This window comes from Thamnophis elegans, chromosome 12, assembly GCF_009769535.1.
Source record: "Thamnophis elegans isolate rThaEle1 chromosome 12, rThaEle1.pri, whole genome shotgun sequence".
Taxonomy (NCBI): Eukaryota; Metazoa; Chordata; class Lepidosauria; order Squamata; family Colubridae; genus Thamnophis; species Thamnophis elegans.
This window is the reverse complement of record NC_045552.1, coordinates 54,986,266-55,002,295: the sequence shown is the minus strand read 5'-3', so window position 1 is coordinate 55,002,295 and position 16,030 is coordinate 54,986,266. Positions and strand designations below refer to the sequence as shown.

Genomic DNA, 16,030 nt, shown 5'->3' with positions numbered 1-16,030 from the left:
CTCCAGCCCTCTGGTGTGGCAGGTTGAGGGGGAGGGGCCTGGAGAAGGGAGCCCCGCCTCTGCTTTGACCCCAGCAAAGAAACCCTTGAAGGGGCCCTGCCTGGGGGTGGCCTATGGGTCCTGTTTGCAGCTGGCAGTGGCTTCTGGGCGATAGAACAGATTGAATGGACTTTAAAGTCCCTGCAAGCTGTTGGTCCAGCTATCATCCATCCCATGTTCTCCTCCAGGGAAACACCAGCTCCCCCAACCTCCCAGGTGAAGCAACCTGGCCAGAGGTCTTTGCTTCATCGTCTTCTCTGCAACTTTGGGGAGCCCATCAGGGTCCTTGCAGGGGGCTTCAGCAAGAGGCAGTGCCCAGCCTCGGCTTCCAGTAGCCACTTGGCCCAGTGGCCATCTCCCCCCGCCCCCCCCAAAGGCATCCGGTTGAAAGAAAGGGCAGCTGCTAAACCTCAGGTTCTCTCCCCCCTGAACAAAGAGGAGTTCCCAGAGAACCAACTGCAGCCCCTTCCCCCATTACTCCTGCTTTCCAAAGCTGGCTTGGCAGAGCCAGAGGTGAGTAAATCTTTTAACTGGCTGAGAGCGAAGGGAAAAAAGAAAATTAGGAGGTGCTGTGGTTAGAGCCCCACAGGGACACTGCTCCCGAGGGTTGGTACCCCACTGGGCAGGAGCCTCCCTTTTCTTCCTGCTTAAAGCGGTGTGTGTGTGTGAGAGAGAGAGAGAGAAAGAGAGAGAGAGGGAGAGAGAAAGGGAGAGAGGGAGAGGGAGAGAGAAAGGGAGAGAGAGAGAGAGAAAGGGAGAGAGAGGGGGGAGGGAGAGAGAGGGAGAGACAGAGGGAGAGAGAGGGAGAGGGAGAGAAAGGGAGAGAGAGAGGGAGAGTAGAAGGAGAGGGAGAGAGAGAGGGAGAGAGAGAGAGAGAGGAGAGGAAGAGGAAAGGATGAGAGAGAAGAGAGGGAGAGAAAGAGAAGAGGGAGAGAGAAAGGGAGAGAGATAGGAGAGAAGAGAGAAGAGGAAAAGAAGAGAAGAGGGAGGAGAGGAGAGAGAAGAGAGAGAAGAGACGAGAGAGAGAAAGGAGAGGAAAGAGGAGGAGAGAGAGAGGGAGAGAGAAAGGGAGAGAGAGAGAGCGAGAGAAAGGAGAGCGAGAGAGAGAAATGAGGCGAGAGAGGGAGAGGAGGAGAGGAAGAGAGGAGAAGAAGAGGAGAGAGAGAGGAGAGAGAGAGGAGAGAGGAGAGAAGGGAGAGGGAGAGAGAAAAGAGAGAGAGAGGAGAGGGAGAAGTTAGAGAGAGTGAGGAGAGAGAGAAGGGAGAGAAGAGAGAGAAGGGAGAGGGAGAAGAGAGGAGGGGGAGAGAGAGGAAGGAGAGAGAGAAGGAGAGAGGGAAGAGAGAGAGAAGAAGGAGGGGAGAGGAGAGAGGGAGAGGGAGAAAGGGGGGGGGGAGGGAAGGAGAGGGAGAGGGGGGCGCGGGAGAGAGAGAGAAACGGGAGGAGAGGAGAGAGAAAGGGGAGAGGAGGGAGAGAGAGAGAGAGGAAAGGGAGAGGAGAGAGAAAGGGAGAGAGAGGGAAGAGGAGAGAGGGAGAGAGACGAGAGGAGGAGAGAGGAGAGAGGGAGAGGAGGGAGAGGGAGAGAGAAAGGGAGAGGGAGAGAGAAAGGGAGAGAGAGAGAGAAAGGGAGAGAGAAAGGGAGAGAGAAAGAAAAGGGAGAGGGAAGAGAGAGAGGGAGAGAGAAAGGGAGAGGGAGAGAGGAAGAGAGAAAGGGAGAGAGAGGGAGAGGGAGAGAGAAAGGGAGAGGGAGAGAGAAAGGGAAAGAGAGAGGGAGAGAGAGGGAGAGGGAGAGAGAAAGGGAGAGAGAAAGGGAGAGGAAGAGAGGGAGAGAGAAGGAGAGGGAGAGAGAAAGGGGGAGAGGGAGAGGGAGAGGGAGAGAGAAAGGGAGAGGGAGAGAGAAAGGGAGAGAGAGAGGGAGAGAGAAAGGGAGAGGGAGAGTGAGAGAGAAGGGGAGAGGGAGAGAGAGGGAGAGGGAGAGAGAAAGGGAGAGGGAGAGAGAAAGGGAGAGAGAGGGAGAGGGAGAGAGAAGGGAGAGGGAGAGAGAAAGGGAAAGAGAGAAAGGGAGAAGGAGAGGGAGAGAGAGGGAGAGAGAAAGGGAGAGAGGGAGAGAGAGGGAGAGGGAAGAGACAGAGGGAGAGAGAAAGGGAGAGAGAGGGAGAGGGAGAGAGGGGGGGGGAATGAATGAATGGAACCAGATCCCATTCTTCTCCAGCCACAATGCCCCGATCCCCCCCCCCCGGAAAAAAGAACATTCTGCACAGCTTGTGCCCACAGGTATCCCTGGGGCTGCTGTGCCAAGCCCATGCCTGGCAGCTTGTTTTCTCCCCAAAGGCCATGCACCCCATCCCCAAGAACCCAGGGCTCTCCTTCCACCCGAAACAAAGCTGTGCTAATTTAAGCAGCCCCCCCCAGCCCTGGCTGAAGCCCTGGTTAGGTATATAGCCAGGTGGGAAATGCTGGTCAGCAGGGCCCTCGCCCTCTTCTGCTTTGGCTGTATGCAAAAGCACTGCACCATGGGCTCAACTGCCAAGCCATGCCTGAATTCTGGAAGCCAGGCCGCTCTTCCAAGGACAGCCAACACTGAGGAGGAGAGCAGGGGGGCGGGGTGGGGTGGGGTGGGGGAGAAAGCCAGCTGGCAGCCGGGCAAAAGCCCTGCCAGGCTCCCCTCCCCCCCAACTCGCCTCCTCCGCCCAGGGTGGACAGGCAATTCCTGCCTGCTTGGGTGAAGCTGCACACCGCGGCCCCCGCCCTGCCCCAGGCCAATCACTGGAGGAGCGGCCCCACCCCTCGCGCAGCAGGCGGCCTCCTCCCCAGAGAGCAGAGGGCGTGGGGAGGGAGGCAGCTGAATGGGCTGGAGCACATTCTTCCAGCCATGAAGTGAAGAGCGGGGGGGGGGGGGAGTCAGGCAGTTCTAATTTAGGAGGGGGACTCTCCTCCTTGACGGGAGGGGCTCTGGGCAGGATTCCCACCTTCCTGGGCCAAGAGGACACCCAGCCTCCCGCTCGGATCCCAGTCACAAAAAGGACAGAACTCCCACCTGCAGCGGTCTCCCCCCCACACACACACTCCCAGCCCCCTGAAAACTCACCCCACCATTTGGGGTGGAGGGGGAGGGCGAGAATGTCACAAACTTTCAATTGCACTGAAATACAAGCTTAGCCCTGTGTGAGAAGAGGGGGGGGGGCTTCCCTCCGGCTATAAAGGTTGGCCTTCTCCTACTGGAGAAGGCCTAGGTGACCCCTAACTCCCATCTCTCTTTGGCCGCACCTCCCAAAAGGCCAAGGAGGTCGCCCCCTCAGAAAAGAAAGGGTCGGGATTCCAAGGAGGGGGGGAAGGCATGGGGCAGCCCCCACCCTCTGCCGAAGCCCCTGGTGCTGGGGGAAGAGGGGGAGGTCACTACGCTGCCCCTCTTGAGCCAGCGGAAGTCCACTCTGTCCCTCCCCCACTCCACTCCCGGGGAAAGGCAGCTTCTCTGCCCGAAAGTGAGTCCTTCTCTGCTGCTCACACACCCCTTGCACGGCTGATGTATGTGCTCAGGGGGTGCTCTGCCACTCCTCCCTTTGTGGCAGATTTCTCACCCTGGCTAGGAGGGGGGGGTTCCCCACAGGGCTGTCCAGGGACTTGTGAGGCCCAAGGAACAACCCCACCCCCCCCTTTTTAAAAAAAAAAGTAGGAAAAAGCAATTGTTCGGATACTTGTGCAAAACTAAGGCAGAGGAGCCACTTAATGCTGCAGCCATCGGAAATCAAAGTAAAGGAAGATTGCAGACGCCACAAATGTCACTTCCGGGCAGGCAAAGGGGGGCCTGGATGCTCAGGCGGCACCCCAGGGACTCTCAGGCTAGGTGCTGATCTAGAACTCCCCAGAGGGGATCAGGAGGGGGGTCTTTTTCTTCACAACTGGGAAGGAAGGGCAGCACCCTCTGCATATCCCCTTCCACGGCCTGCAAGCTGGCGGGCCAGGAGGAAGAGGTGGCTGGCCACCCCCACCAGCCCTCCTTCCAGAGATAGAGCAGTGCACAGGGCCCAGAGCCACCAGCACACAACAAGGCCTCTCCCACCCCCAACCCCCCACCCCCCACCCCAGAAGCTCCCCTCCAGCAGAAGAAGCCTTTCTCAGTGAACGCCCTCCCCTCCCCTGGCGGTTTCCCTGCCTCCTCCCCTTCGCGAAGCAGAGATGCTAGGAACCAAAAACGGCTGGACTTCCGGGACTCAAAGCCTTCCGGCCCGGGGGGGGGGAGAGCACAAGAGGCTTTTGGGGAGTCAGCTTTTGCCATGCTCCCACCCCCCCGGCTCCCCCAAGATCCAGACAAGAGGAGCTGAAACGGCTTGCAGGTTGAAAGCCGAGCCACCACTTTTTTCCCATGGTCTGGAGAAAGAAATCTGCATCAGGACAAGGGACCACAATCCTTCTCTTCCTACCCTAGGCTAGTGGTAGACTGCTTCCGGATATGGAGGTTTCGCTTTCAATCCCAAGCCTTCCTGCTGTTGTGCAATGGTAAAAGAACCCCCCCCCCTTTCTTTTAGAGAGACACTGACACATTTTGCAACAGGGAGTTTCAGTTCTCACTTACCAAAGGTCTCTCCCCCCCCCACCACCAGGTTGCCCAGACAGAAGAACTCCTGGTTCCCCTTTTCCCATATAACCAGAAGACCCATGCTGCACTTCCATTTCTGCCACTGAGAGCTCGGTCCCTCCCTGCTCCCTTCCATGAACAAAGAGAGTCTCGCTCAGGAGCCACCCCTCCCTATACCCCAGCTGTGGGGCAAAGGGCACAAGCACAGCTGCCTTGGCTGCCCTGAAAGTGGGGGAAGGCAAACACCCCCCCCCGAGGAAGGACACCCCCCCAGACAGGGGGCAGCCACTTGTCCCACTCCAAAGGACACTGCAGTGCCTCCCTATGCTATTTTGCAAGCGATAGCAGGGATCCCCCCTCTCCAGAAAGCCCTGCAGGGGAGGGTGCTGGGGTTAGCACACCCCCTGTGGTCTCTCCCACTGAAGCAGAGAGCTGCCTCCCACATCTGGGGCTGCCCCTTAAGAAGCCAGGAGCTTCCCAGATTCATTGCAAGCCATGATTCTGATCGTAAGGCCTGGACAAGCTGCGCTGGGCACCAAGAACAGAAACAAGGATTTCAACCAAGAAAGAAGGCCAGGGTTTCCTGCTGGGTGAGCTAGGCATTTGGCTGGAGATTAACTCCGGAGGGTTTGCAGAGGCCCTAGCAGAAGGCCCCCCAATCCCACAATCCTGGCTGGAGTTCCTCCCCATGCCAGTTACACATTAACCTCCCCCACCGGCAGGGCACCAAATCTGCCTTTTTTTTCTCTCCGATGGAGAGCCTGTCCTCTGTCCTCAGGGCCAGGACGGGGTCTGCCAGGGGGACAAGGCAGGGGTGAAGATCAAAGCCCTCCCCACAACTTCAGGCACCTTGCACTGTGGGGGAGTTCGCCAGAACTTTTAATATACTTGAGAGACCGCCTGCTGCCAATTACCTCCCAAAGACCCATTAGATCACACAGGGTTGGCCTCCTCCGGGTCCCGTCTACCAGCCAATGCCACCTGGCTACTATCCGGGGGAGGGCCTTCCCTGTGGCAGCTCCGGCCCTCTGGAACGAACTCCCCGCAGGGATTCGGACCCTCACCTCTCTCCAGGCCTTCCGAAAAGCCGTCAAAACCTGGCTTTGCCGGCAGGCCTGGGGTTGATGAGTTCCCCTCCCATCTCGACTTGTGTGGTTGTGTGATTCTTGCCTATTTTAATTACTTGTATTCTGTTCTATGTTCCGCTTTTCCCCTTTTGAGTTGTTCGCCGCCCTGAGTCCCTCCCGGAGAAGGGCGGCATACAAATAATAAAATTCAATAATAAAATTCAATTCAATAATATTTCATTTACAACCTAAATGCTGGAGATGTGATTGTGTTGATGCTACATATTACCATATATGGTGGACTTGTAAAAAGGTTAAAGCATTCTGGATAAAAATATGGTGGATTATGCAAAATATTCTTAAAAAGAGGATAAAGTTTACCCCTCAGTTATTCTTGTTAGGTATAATTACTGATTGTACAGTTGTAGAGACTAACTTGATTTTGCATTTAATAACCGCAGCAAGACTGCTGGTGGCGCAATACTGGAAGAAGGAAGATTTGCCTACTATTCAAGAATGGACGTTAAAAGTAACAAACCTAGCAGAGATGGCTAAAATATCAGCATATCTCAAGGATCACTCAAACGAGAGATATAAACTGGAGTGGAGAAGATGGATTGACTATACTCAAAATAAATATGGGACTAAGAAATTCCAGATAGCTTATGACTGAAGAAACAAGGAATGATATAATCTGTTTAGAGCTAGCCTAGCAAAGAGGAGTTAAAGCACAAATGAAAGATGATACTAACTTTTTTTAAAGTTTTTTTTAGAATATCTTTGTTAAAGATTTATACCCTGTATTGGTTCTGGGAAGTCGGGGGGGGGGAGGTTGGGGGGGGGTCGGGTTTGGGTGGGGAGGGGAGGGGGAGGGAGGTAAACATTTGTAAAAGTTTTTTTTTTCAAAAATTTTCAATTTAAAAAAAATATTTCATTTGGAAAAGCCATTCTATCTAAAAGCTTTCTCGGGTCGAAGCAATTCCCGTGGCTGTAGCTGATGAACTATGGTGGCCATGCCTCCTCGGACACCCATTTCTGCCCGGTCCTTGCCAGAGCGGTTCTCGCACATCACAGAGCGAAGTGCCAGGGGCAGAGCAGAGCCACGAGGACAGACAGAACGCCAGCGAGTGGGCATGCTAACCCAATTGCTGGGAGTGCCACTGGCAGAGAGAGGGACCCTCGGGTGCCCACCAAAGTTCCTTGTCTGCTGCAGAGTGATCAGAGGCCAGCCTCGAATCCTGTTAGCCCGAGGAAGCCCCAGGCAGGCTCCGCCCTTCCCCTGAGGCCAGGAAGAAGCGCTTCCCGGACCCCCACTCTTGGCCAAGCCTTTGAACAGGAAAGACACCCCCCACCCACCCAAGGCAGAAAGGCAGCCCCCTCACTGTCCCCCTTGGGTTTCCAGAAGGAGAAAGTCCGAAGTCCTTTCCCTCTGCCCCAAAGACTGCCAAAGCGCCAGGCAGACCCCATCCCCGCTAACTGCTCCCCCACTGCTGCTCTCATGCCGACATGAAACGTGGCCTCAACCACAGGGCCTTCAACAAAGGCAGGCCCCTTGCTCCAACTCTGAAGTGCACCATGCAAAATAGAGACTGGAAGGGAGAAAAAGAGAGGGAACGAGAGAGAGAGAGAGAGAGAGAGAGAGAGAAGAGAAGAGATAGGGAAGCAGAAGGGAGGAAGGAGAGAGGGAAAGTGTGGGAAGAGGGGAGAGAGAGAGAGAAAGAGAGAAAGAGAAAGAGAGAGGGGGGAGAGAGGGAAGCAGAAGGGAGGAAGGAGAGAAGGAAAGTGTGGGAAGAGGGAGGGGAGAGAAAGAGAGAGAGAGAGGAGACAGGAGAGAGAGAAGCAGAAGGGAGGAAGGAGAGAGGGAAAGTGTGGAAAGAGGGAGAGGAGAGAAAGAGAGGGGAAGGGGAAGTAGAGAAGAGAGAGAGAGGAGACAGGAGAGAGGGAAGCAGAAGGGAGGAAGGAGAGGGAAAGTGTGGGAAGAGGGAAGGGAGAGAAAGAGAGGGAAAGAGGGAGGGAGAGAGAGAGAGAGGAGAGAGGGAAGCAGAAAGGAGGAAGGAGAGAGGGAAAGTGTGGGAAGAGGGAGGGGAGAGAAAGAGAGGGAAAGTAGAGAAGAGAGAGGGAGGGAGGAGGAGAGAGGGAGAGGAGAAGGGTTGAAGATGAAATAGACTATAAATACGGTGTATGGAAAACAGAAGAGCAAATAAAAATTGAGGGTGCTTGATAGCAAGAGGAATTGACATATCACTGAATATTTGTCTGTTAAGATGTAATGATATAATTTGGATTACATATGTATGTTAAAAAATAAAAATAAAAAAACTTTTCAGAAACAAAGGCAAGCCTTGCTCTGCAGACGCCCCACCCAAGGGGGCTGCTCCTGAAAAGCTGCAGAGCCCACATTCCCTCCGGTGGGTTACTGCAGCAGACAGAGGAGATACCCCCCTCCCTCTTAGCTGGGGGTGGAGGGGGGGAGAGGAAAGCTCCCCCCCCTGCATCTCCACCGGCGAGAACCAGTCCAAAGGGAGCAGCCACTGGGTAACAGTTTGAGCCCAGCCAGGATTAGTGGAAGGGGAAACACCTGGCAACGCCCTGCCCCGCCCAGGGCCGAGGGACCGGCTGCTGCGCCAGCCAGGCTCACAGCAGATGGGAGGAGGGCAGCACACACACACACACACACCCCTGCCATCCTGAGCCCGGTAAGGCGGAGCCCCAGATACCGCCTGGCTGCGAGGGACACACCCAGCCTCTCTACTGTCCACACCTCCTGCAGGAATTTCCTCCAGCCCAGCCTTGCCTGGCTCTTCTGCCAAAGGAGACGCTGGCAGGCAGACGCAGATGGCGCTGAGAGGCAGGGAGGAGGCAGGTGGCCAAGCCTGTCGGCACAGTTGCCTAGAGAACTCACCCGCCCAGTGGGACCAGGATCTGCTCGGCATCCTGCCACGAAACCAGCAAAGTCACTGGTGGGACCAGGGGGGGGGGGGGAGACACCTGGCAGAGAAGCTGTGGGCCCAGTGACACCTGGCGAGAAAGGGTGGGGGGGCACGTGGCGGAGGATGGGGTGCAGAGTACCCAGACCTTGGAAGGGGGCAACCCCCCCCCCCTCTCCTTGTTCAGCCAGCCTGGCCTGAACAAAACAAAATAATTTATTGATCACTGTTAATTTTAATTCGAATTTTTTTTAAAAAAAATGTCACTGTCAATTTTAATTGGGTTTGGGATATTCTATTTAATTTTTTTTTAAACTTTTGTATTATGTTTTTCTTTTAATGTTGTACGCCGCCTTGAGTCCTATCTATTTATCTATTGAATAAAACTGTAACTCCATAGTTTATAAAACAAACGATGATTATTTTATGTCAATTATTTTATGGACATCTAAATGTTTGTGTTTCTGAAGTTGCTTTATTTATTTATTATTTAATTAGATAAGGAATTTAAAAAAAGCATTTTGGTTTAATTACAGCAGTGAAAAGGTCTCCAGTTTAAACTCAAGACAGATAAGAGGACTAATGGGAGAAGGGCGGCATATAAATCTAATAAACCTAAACCTTCTGCTTTTAATGCTATGCTGCTTTGCAGGGAAGGGCTGTTTGTGGTCCAGCTCAGCTGGCTGCATTTCAGAACAGCTGGAGAGGAACCCTGGGCCCAAAATTGGACAGAGAGATTCGGGGAGCCAGGACTTTGAAGGGCTCTCTCATCCCGACCCCCTTAAAGGGGAGGAGAGCGAACACTCCAGCAGAAGCATCTCCCCAAGGGGAGAGAGATCCCCGTCACTGGAGTGGGGAGGCTTTGCAATCCAGCAGCCTCAGGATCTGCTTTCAAGGACAGAAATGAGACTCTTTGCAGTAAAGCAGGCAGGCAGCCATGAGGGGTGGGGACGGGGGTGGGTGTGGGTGGATGAGGCTCACCAAGATGTTTCAGAAAGCAGGAATCAAGGGAGCAAAACGGATCTCGCTAACCGAACGGAGAGCAATGGATAGAGCCGAATTCCTTGCTCCTTTTCACATCTGTCGCATTAACTAAATATATGCAATGGGAAACTTTCAGAGCGTGTGGGTTGCCCAGGACCCCCCAGGGCTGCTTCCAGGCAACTGGGGTGGGTGGGAAAGAAGCGCCAAGAGCCGTTCCGGGCAGAGGCAAGGGTGCCACCAACTCTCCTGGCATGCTTGGTTATGCCAGGGCACTTTTGCACCCGGGCCCAAAGATCCTCCCACCGGAACCGTCCCTCTCTTCTGCCCACTGATGCCCACAGCCTCCCCCCACCCCACATCCTGCCCATCCATGCTCAGAAGTGTAAGCAAGTAGCAAAACGCCCATGGGTGGGTGGGGGGTTCTAAAGGGGGCACCACCTGAAAGTTAACCCCCCCCATGTGTGTGTATTGAGGGGGCTTGTCTTGACCTGCTTAATCGGCTTTTGAAAAGGGCACAAAAAAGCACACACGCCAGCCAACTGCACTCAGCTCCAAAATTAGGGGTGGGGGGGCAAAGGAGGGTCTCTTGAAGGGAGAGCTCTGCCCTGTTGATCCCCTCCTGCCTGGCCAGGTTTCCTTGGCTTCGTGGGGAAGGTGTGTGAAGGAGCCGTTGCTAAGCAACTACAGGACACCTCCAGGGATGGGTGGGTGGGGGGGAGAGAAAGAAGATTCAGAGGCTACAACTGCTGTAGTTGTCGCCGCCACCCTCCTGGAGGGGGTGGGCACATGCCAATCCCCAGCCCCTCCCTTCCCCCACGCCCACCCGCCTGCAGCTTCTCAAGCAATCCAAAGCTAAGGCACCCAGGGAGGGGTGGGGGGGTGGGCGGGGGAGGCAAGTCCTGGGAGTTGCCAAGCAACCCCTCCCAGCCACATTCCAAAGCCTGCAGGGTGGTGGCCCCCCATAGGGTGGTGGCGGAGGAGGGAGGGGGGGCTCCATCCCAACCACGGACCACGGAGGAGCTCTTGCTGGCCAGGCGCCAACCAGCACCCTGGGGAAGAGGCTGGGCGAGGGGGGTGAGGTGGTAGGAGGAAAAATAAAAGAGAAAAGCAAGAATTGGTGCTGGGGGGGGGAGGCAGGAGCAGCTCACCTGAACCACAAATTTACCCAACCCCCCTTTGCAAAACAAAGGTGATTTTGTACTAGTCAGCTGCGCTGTCCTCCCTCCCTCCCACCTGCCAGCTTTTGCCCCTCCAAAATCTGACCAGCCAGCCGGGAAATTTCCCCCTTTCCTAACTCTTGCAGGGGAGGGGGGGAATGTGGCTCCAGATCAGAGACCAGCCCCTTCCATCTTCCATGCATCTGTCAGCAGCTTCAGCCAGCAGGGGGCTGGATGGATGGCCTGAGGAATCGGGAGGGGGGAGGCGCTGCCCACCCACCTCTGGAAATTTGAGACTGGCAGCCACAGGAAGGGTGAGTGCCAGCTCAACCCCGTAGCCTCCCAATGGACGCTGGCCGCCTTCTTTAACAGCCGATTCAGCAGCCTCCCGGATGGGCAGCACGTGCTCCGTTAATCCATGGCACTCAACACCCCCCCCCCCGCCCGCCCCCCATGAAAACCCCTCAACTCGTGGCTCTCTGGGCCTCCAGCAAAAACTTGGGTCTCCTCCCCTGCCTCCAGGACTTGAGGTTTCCCAGGAGGGATTACCACCTCGTCTGGGCACATGGGGGGGGCTTCTGCCACCTTCCCCTCCGCACCTCGAGGAGCGCATGAAGAAGTTGCAGCAGGGGACAAACAGAGGAGTTTTTGTTTCAATGTCTGCATTTATTCTTTTCAAGCACTGGGCTCTGGTGATGGTTGCAACGGAAACCGGGAAACTTACTCGGTGATTCTGTGCGAAGAAGAGAAATCAAGACGAGGAGGATCAAGGCTGCTGGTGGGGCACTGGGGGTCCCCCCAGGACTGTTGTTCTGCTGCAGGAGAAGCCCCCACTGATCTTCAGATGTGCACCCCGAAAGAGCTGTCCTGGGAGTGGGACCCACCCTTCTGCTCCTCAACAGTCCTTGCTCTGCCCCGGGGCAGCAGTGGGGAGCCCAGGCCAGTCCTGGAGAAAGGCTACCTCAACAGGGTACCCCACTGCCCTGTAACCCCACCCTAACGCTCTTCCCAGCCTTGCTGGGAAGGGTGGAAAAACACAGGAGTCCCACTCCGCCCAGCGGCAGGCTCCATGCTCAGGGCTGCCTCAGCATGCCAGGCCTTGTGCTACGGGGCTGGCTCCGCATGAGGCACATGGAGGACTATGTGGGCAGTGCCATCTGCAAAGGAAGGGAAGAGAGAGACCTTCTGCTGCCACCCCTCAGCTGGCACCCCCTCACCAGCTCTTCCCAGGGCATCTTTGTTGAGCTGCAGGCAGCCCCTCCTGAGGACATGCGCCCCCCCCCCATCGCGGGGTGGCACTGGGCCTCAGCAGGTGGCCTCACTGGCAGCGCCCGCATTCGCCAACCCACTTCCTCTCACAAGGCGGAAGAGGGCTGAGGGAGGGTGTCTCTCATTTGGATCCCAGGCAGCTGCACTGAACCGGAAAGGGGGGGGGGTCCCTGGGAAAATGTCCTGCTTCTAAAGCTGACCAGGCTGGGGGGGGGGGGGCGTTCAAGCAGCGCTTGGCTGGGAGAGCTGCAGGCCAAGCCCGTCCAGAGGGCACCCATTGGCAAGGCTGGGCTCCTTCTCCATTGTCCTCATGGTGCCAAGAGAGGGCACGGGAATGGCAGGAGGATCCTTCCCTCCCCCCCCTCGCAGATTCCTCCTGGGTGGCCCCAGGGCTCCCAGCAACCGAGAGCCTCTCTGCTGAACATCTGCCAGAGCGACCGCCCCACCACCACAGGTGGCCAGGCTGGGCCTGCGGCCAGGCTGGGAGGCCCCCACCCAATGCCCCCTCCCGCCAAATGTTCAGAAGGCGGAGGGTGGAGCCTTCACTTCCTTTCTCCCAGATTGCAAGAAATAACAGTCCTTGGTGGGCGTGGGAGGGAAGGGAGGGGCTGCTCAAAAGGGAAAAAAATGTCCCCCCAAACAGCCCCCCCCCAGCCTCCAGAGGCCCCACCAGAAGCTCCCAGGAACCACTCAAGGAGACCAGGTTGGATGGAGGAGCTGCCAGCTGAGGAGTTGCTTCCAGGGAAATGACCCCTGGCACCCTCCCCCACCTTATGGCTCAGAGTCACAGGCGTGTCCGATGGGAAGAAGGTTCCTATGCACCCAGGGGGCCCACATGGCATCCCCCCCAAAATCTCCTTGTTCCCTGAAATCCCCTACTTGCATTAGTGCCCCCCCCCCACCGCTTCATCTTCAGCAAAAGCCAAGTGGGAGGAGTTCACTAGGAGGGCCACGCCCCTTGGGATCAGGAGGCACCCACAGCCAATGCCTAGATTGTGCCTGGAATATTCCCAGCTGGAAAGCAGTCCCTGGGCAAGAGAGCTACTGCTGGACCCTGGCACACTGCTTCCTGGGGGCACCAACACAGGACGAGGGAAGCATGTGGAGGAAGTCGGGGTGCACAGCAACGGGATGGGCACACGGAGTAAGCGAGGCGTAAGCAGCCAGGTAACCCGCAAAGCAAGGGAAGCAGCAGAGAAACCTGCGCAGGTCCAGACCTCCGGCTTTTGACGGTGGCAGCCCAGAGCAGCCTTCGGAACCCACGCCAAGGTCCAGCCGTCCCAGGCAACGCCGAGCCTGCCACCTCCTTCCCACAGCCGTGGCCGGGTTAGATGCTCGGACAGGACCCGCCAGTCCTGAACACAGTTCCAGCCCACACACACACACACACCCGCCTGAAAAACAGGTTCTGGGCCCAGGCACTCCAGAGGCGGCCCAGCCCTGCGAAAGAATGAGGCAGCCCCTGAGCTGGCCCAATTAAGGGACCATCAGGCCAAAGAGAGCCCAGGTCCTTTTTCATAAGTTGCCGGGACAGCTGAGATGGGCACCGCACACCAGAGCTGCACCTGGCACTCGACCTCCCTCCGGCTACCTTTGGGCCAGAGATGCCGTGGCCAGCAGCTCTGGGGAGGTGGCCCTGGGCATTGGGGCAGGCTCCATGTCAAGGTCCAGACAGCCAAGGGTTTCAAAGGGAGCCTCCCCTGCCCCATAGCTGGGGAGTCCCTCTTTCTATTTATCTATTTATACCTTGCCCATGAGCGTTCATGACAGTTAAAACAAACAACATGAAAGGAATTAAAGCCTCTCCTCATGCAAAGGCCTCCGCTGCCAGGCAGCTGGGCAGCAGAGGGTGCCCCTTCCCCCTGGCACAGCACATGGGGGGCATCACAGAACTAAGAAGGATACACCGAGCTCTTCCCGTCACGAGCACAGAAGCCCGAGTGTCAGCCAGGTATCCTCTTCGGACAAGGGTGTGTGTGGCCATCTCCTCTCCCTCCCGCTCTTCAGGCAGACCCCCTCTGGGATAGCTCCCCCTGCCACCCACCCCCCTCCAGGCACATCCTTCCTGCTCACAGCTGTGACCTTCCACAGTTCTGCTCCCCAGCGCCAGAAGGAAGCAAGCCCCAGGAGGGGAGGAGCGGGCAGCTTTGAATGTGCCCACCACAGGCTGTCCCTGCAGTTCCCCCTGCACAGCTGGGGGGGAGGGGCAGAAGGGGGGGAGGTTAGCAATAGCAGTTAGACTTATATACCGCTTCATAGGGCTTTCAGCCCTCTCTAAGCGGTTTACAGAGTCAGCATATCGCCCCCAACAATCTGGGTCCTCATTTCACCCACCTCGGAAGGATGGAAGGCTGAGTCAACCCTGAGCCGGTGAGATTTGAACCGCCGAACTGCAGATAACAGTCAGCTGAAGTGGCCTGCAGTACTGCACTCTAACCACTGCGCCACCTCGGCTCTTTTTTTTTGCCCTTCTGCTGTGTAGTGTTAAAAAAAAAAAGCCCCTTCCACCCAGACACCCAACGCAATCGAGCAGGTGAAGGAGGGGCTTTTCCTGCCAGGACGTGTGAGAACGCCTGCCAGAATTCCGGTGTTAGGGCTGAGAAACTTGTTCCCACAACCCTCTAGGACAGTGATGGCTAATCTTTTCCAGACCGAGTGCCCAAAGTGCATGCCCCCATGCCCCCCACAAAAATGCAATGTGTGCGTGCCCCCCCTGCACGCTCCCCACGCATATGCGCAAACTCCCCCCCCACGCATACACACTGCACCCTGCACATGTGCAGCAGAGACCTGATGACCAGCTAGCCAGTGGGAGTCACGCACACATGCGCAGTGGAGCTGAACTGGGGCAAAGGCTTGGGTGCCCACAGAGAGGGCGCTGCGTGCCCCCTGTGTTTGCCCTCGTGGCCCTAGGATCTGCTTCTTGCATCGGGAAGAGGAGCCAAGCAGAAACACTCCAGGAAGGCCAAAAAAGCTGTTTCACATTCTTTAAAAGCAACACAATGTACTTCCCACGCTAAACAACCACGATGCACCAAAATACACCTCACAAAGCCCCCGGCTGGCCTGATGCATCTGCCTTGACCACCCACATCTGGGGAGCAGCAGGGAACCCCCATCCTTAGACAGCAGAGATTGAAACATTGGCACACTTCTTCTTTTGATCATAAAAGAATAGATGGACCACAATGGAGAAGAAGCCAAGGAGTTGAATGCACAAGTGTCACCTCCCCTGCAGGAGCTGCATTGGCTGCCAGTTTGCTTCTGGGGCCAATCCAGGGTGCTGGCTGTCACCCTTAAAGTCCTTCATGGCTTGGGAACAGGTGACCTGAGGGACTATCCTTTCCTAGTCACATCTACCTGACCCACCAGAGCAGAGAGGGAGGGAAGGAAGGCTATGGGTCCTTTCCCCTAAGGAAGTCCATTTAGCGCAGAGGTAGTGTCTAAACTGGGGAACTTTAAGGTTTGTGGACTTCAACTCCCAGAATTGGCTGGGGAATTGTGGGAGTTGAAGTCCACAAGCCTTAAAGTTCCCCGAGTTTGAAGACCTCTGATGTAAATTCCTTCCTGATCGTTTCAGAATGCTAATAACACATTTCTTTTCAAAATAAGTGGGCATTTCATTGCTCTGTCAAAGCTCACCTTCCCAAAAGTAAAAAAACGAAATTAGAACAATGGGAGATTAATCTTTTTTTATTATTATTATTTAGAGAAAGCCACAGGGAGAAGGAACTGGCTGCAGCACAAAAAAATGGTGCAAAATATATTTTTTAAAGCTCTCCTGCAATTTTAGGCCACGCACAAGAATTCAGCTCAAATTAGTCTACTGGAAAATTCCTGGGGCTTTGCCAGGCAAGCGGGCACAAGTCACAGGGAACCTTGGTGCTGGGCACAAACCTCAGCTTAGAAGCAATCCTGCATGCCCTCTGGGCTCTTCCAGTGGCACAGTGGCCACTTGGGCTACCTAGCATGGTGCATCTCCAGGTGCAACTTCCAGGTGTCCAGTGTTTCTCA

The 16,030-nt window shown here is 55.9% G+C and overlaps 1 protein-coding gene across 2 annotated transcripts in view; it reads right to left on the bottom strand.

Annotated features, from left to right (window-relative positions):
- Positions 1 to 16,030, bottom strand: part of KLF8 (Kruppel like factor 8) — a 28,874-nt gene that overhangs the window by 10,191 nt on the left and 2,653 nt on the right. The window lies entirely within an intron of this gene.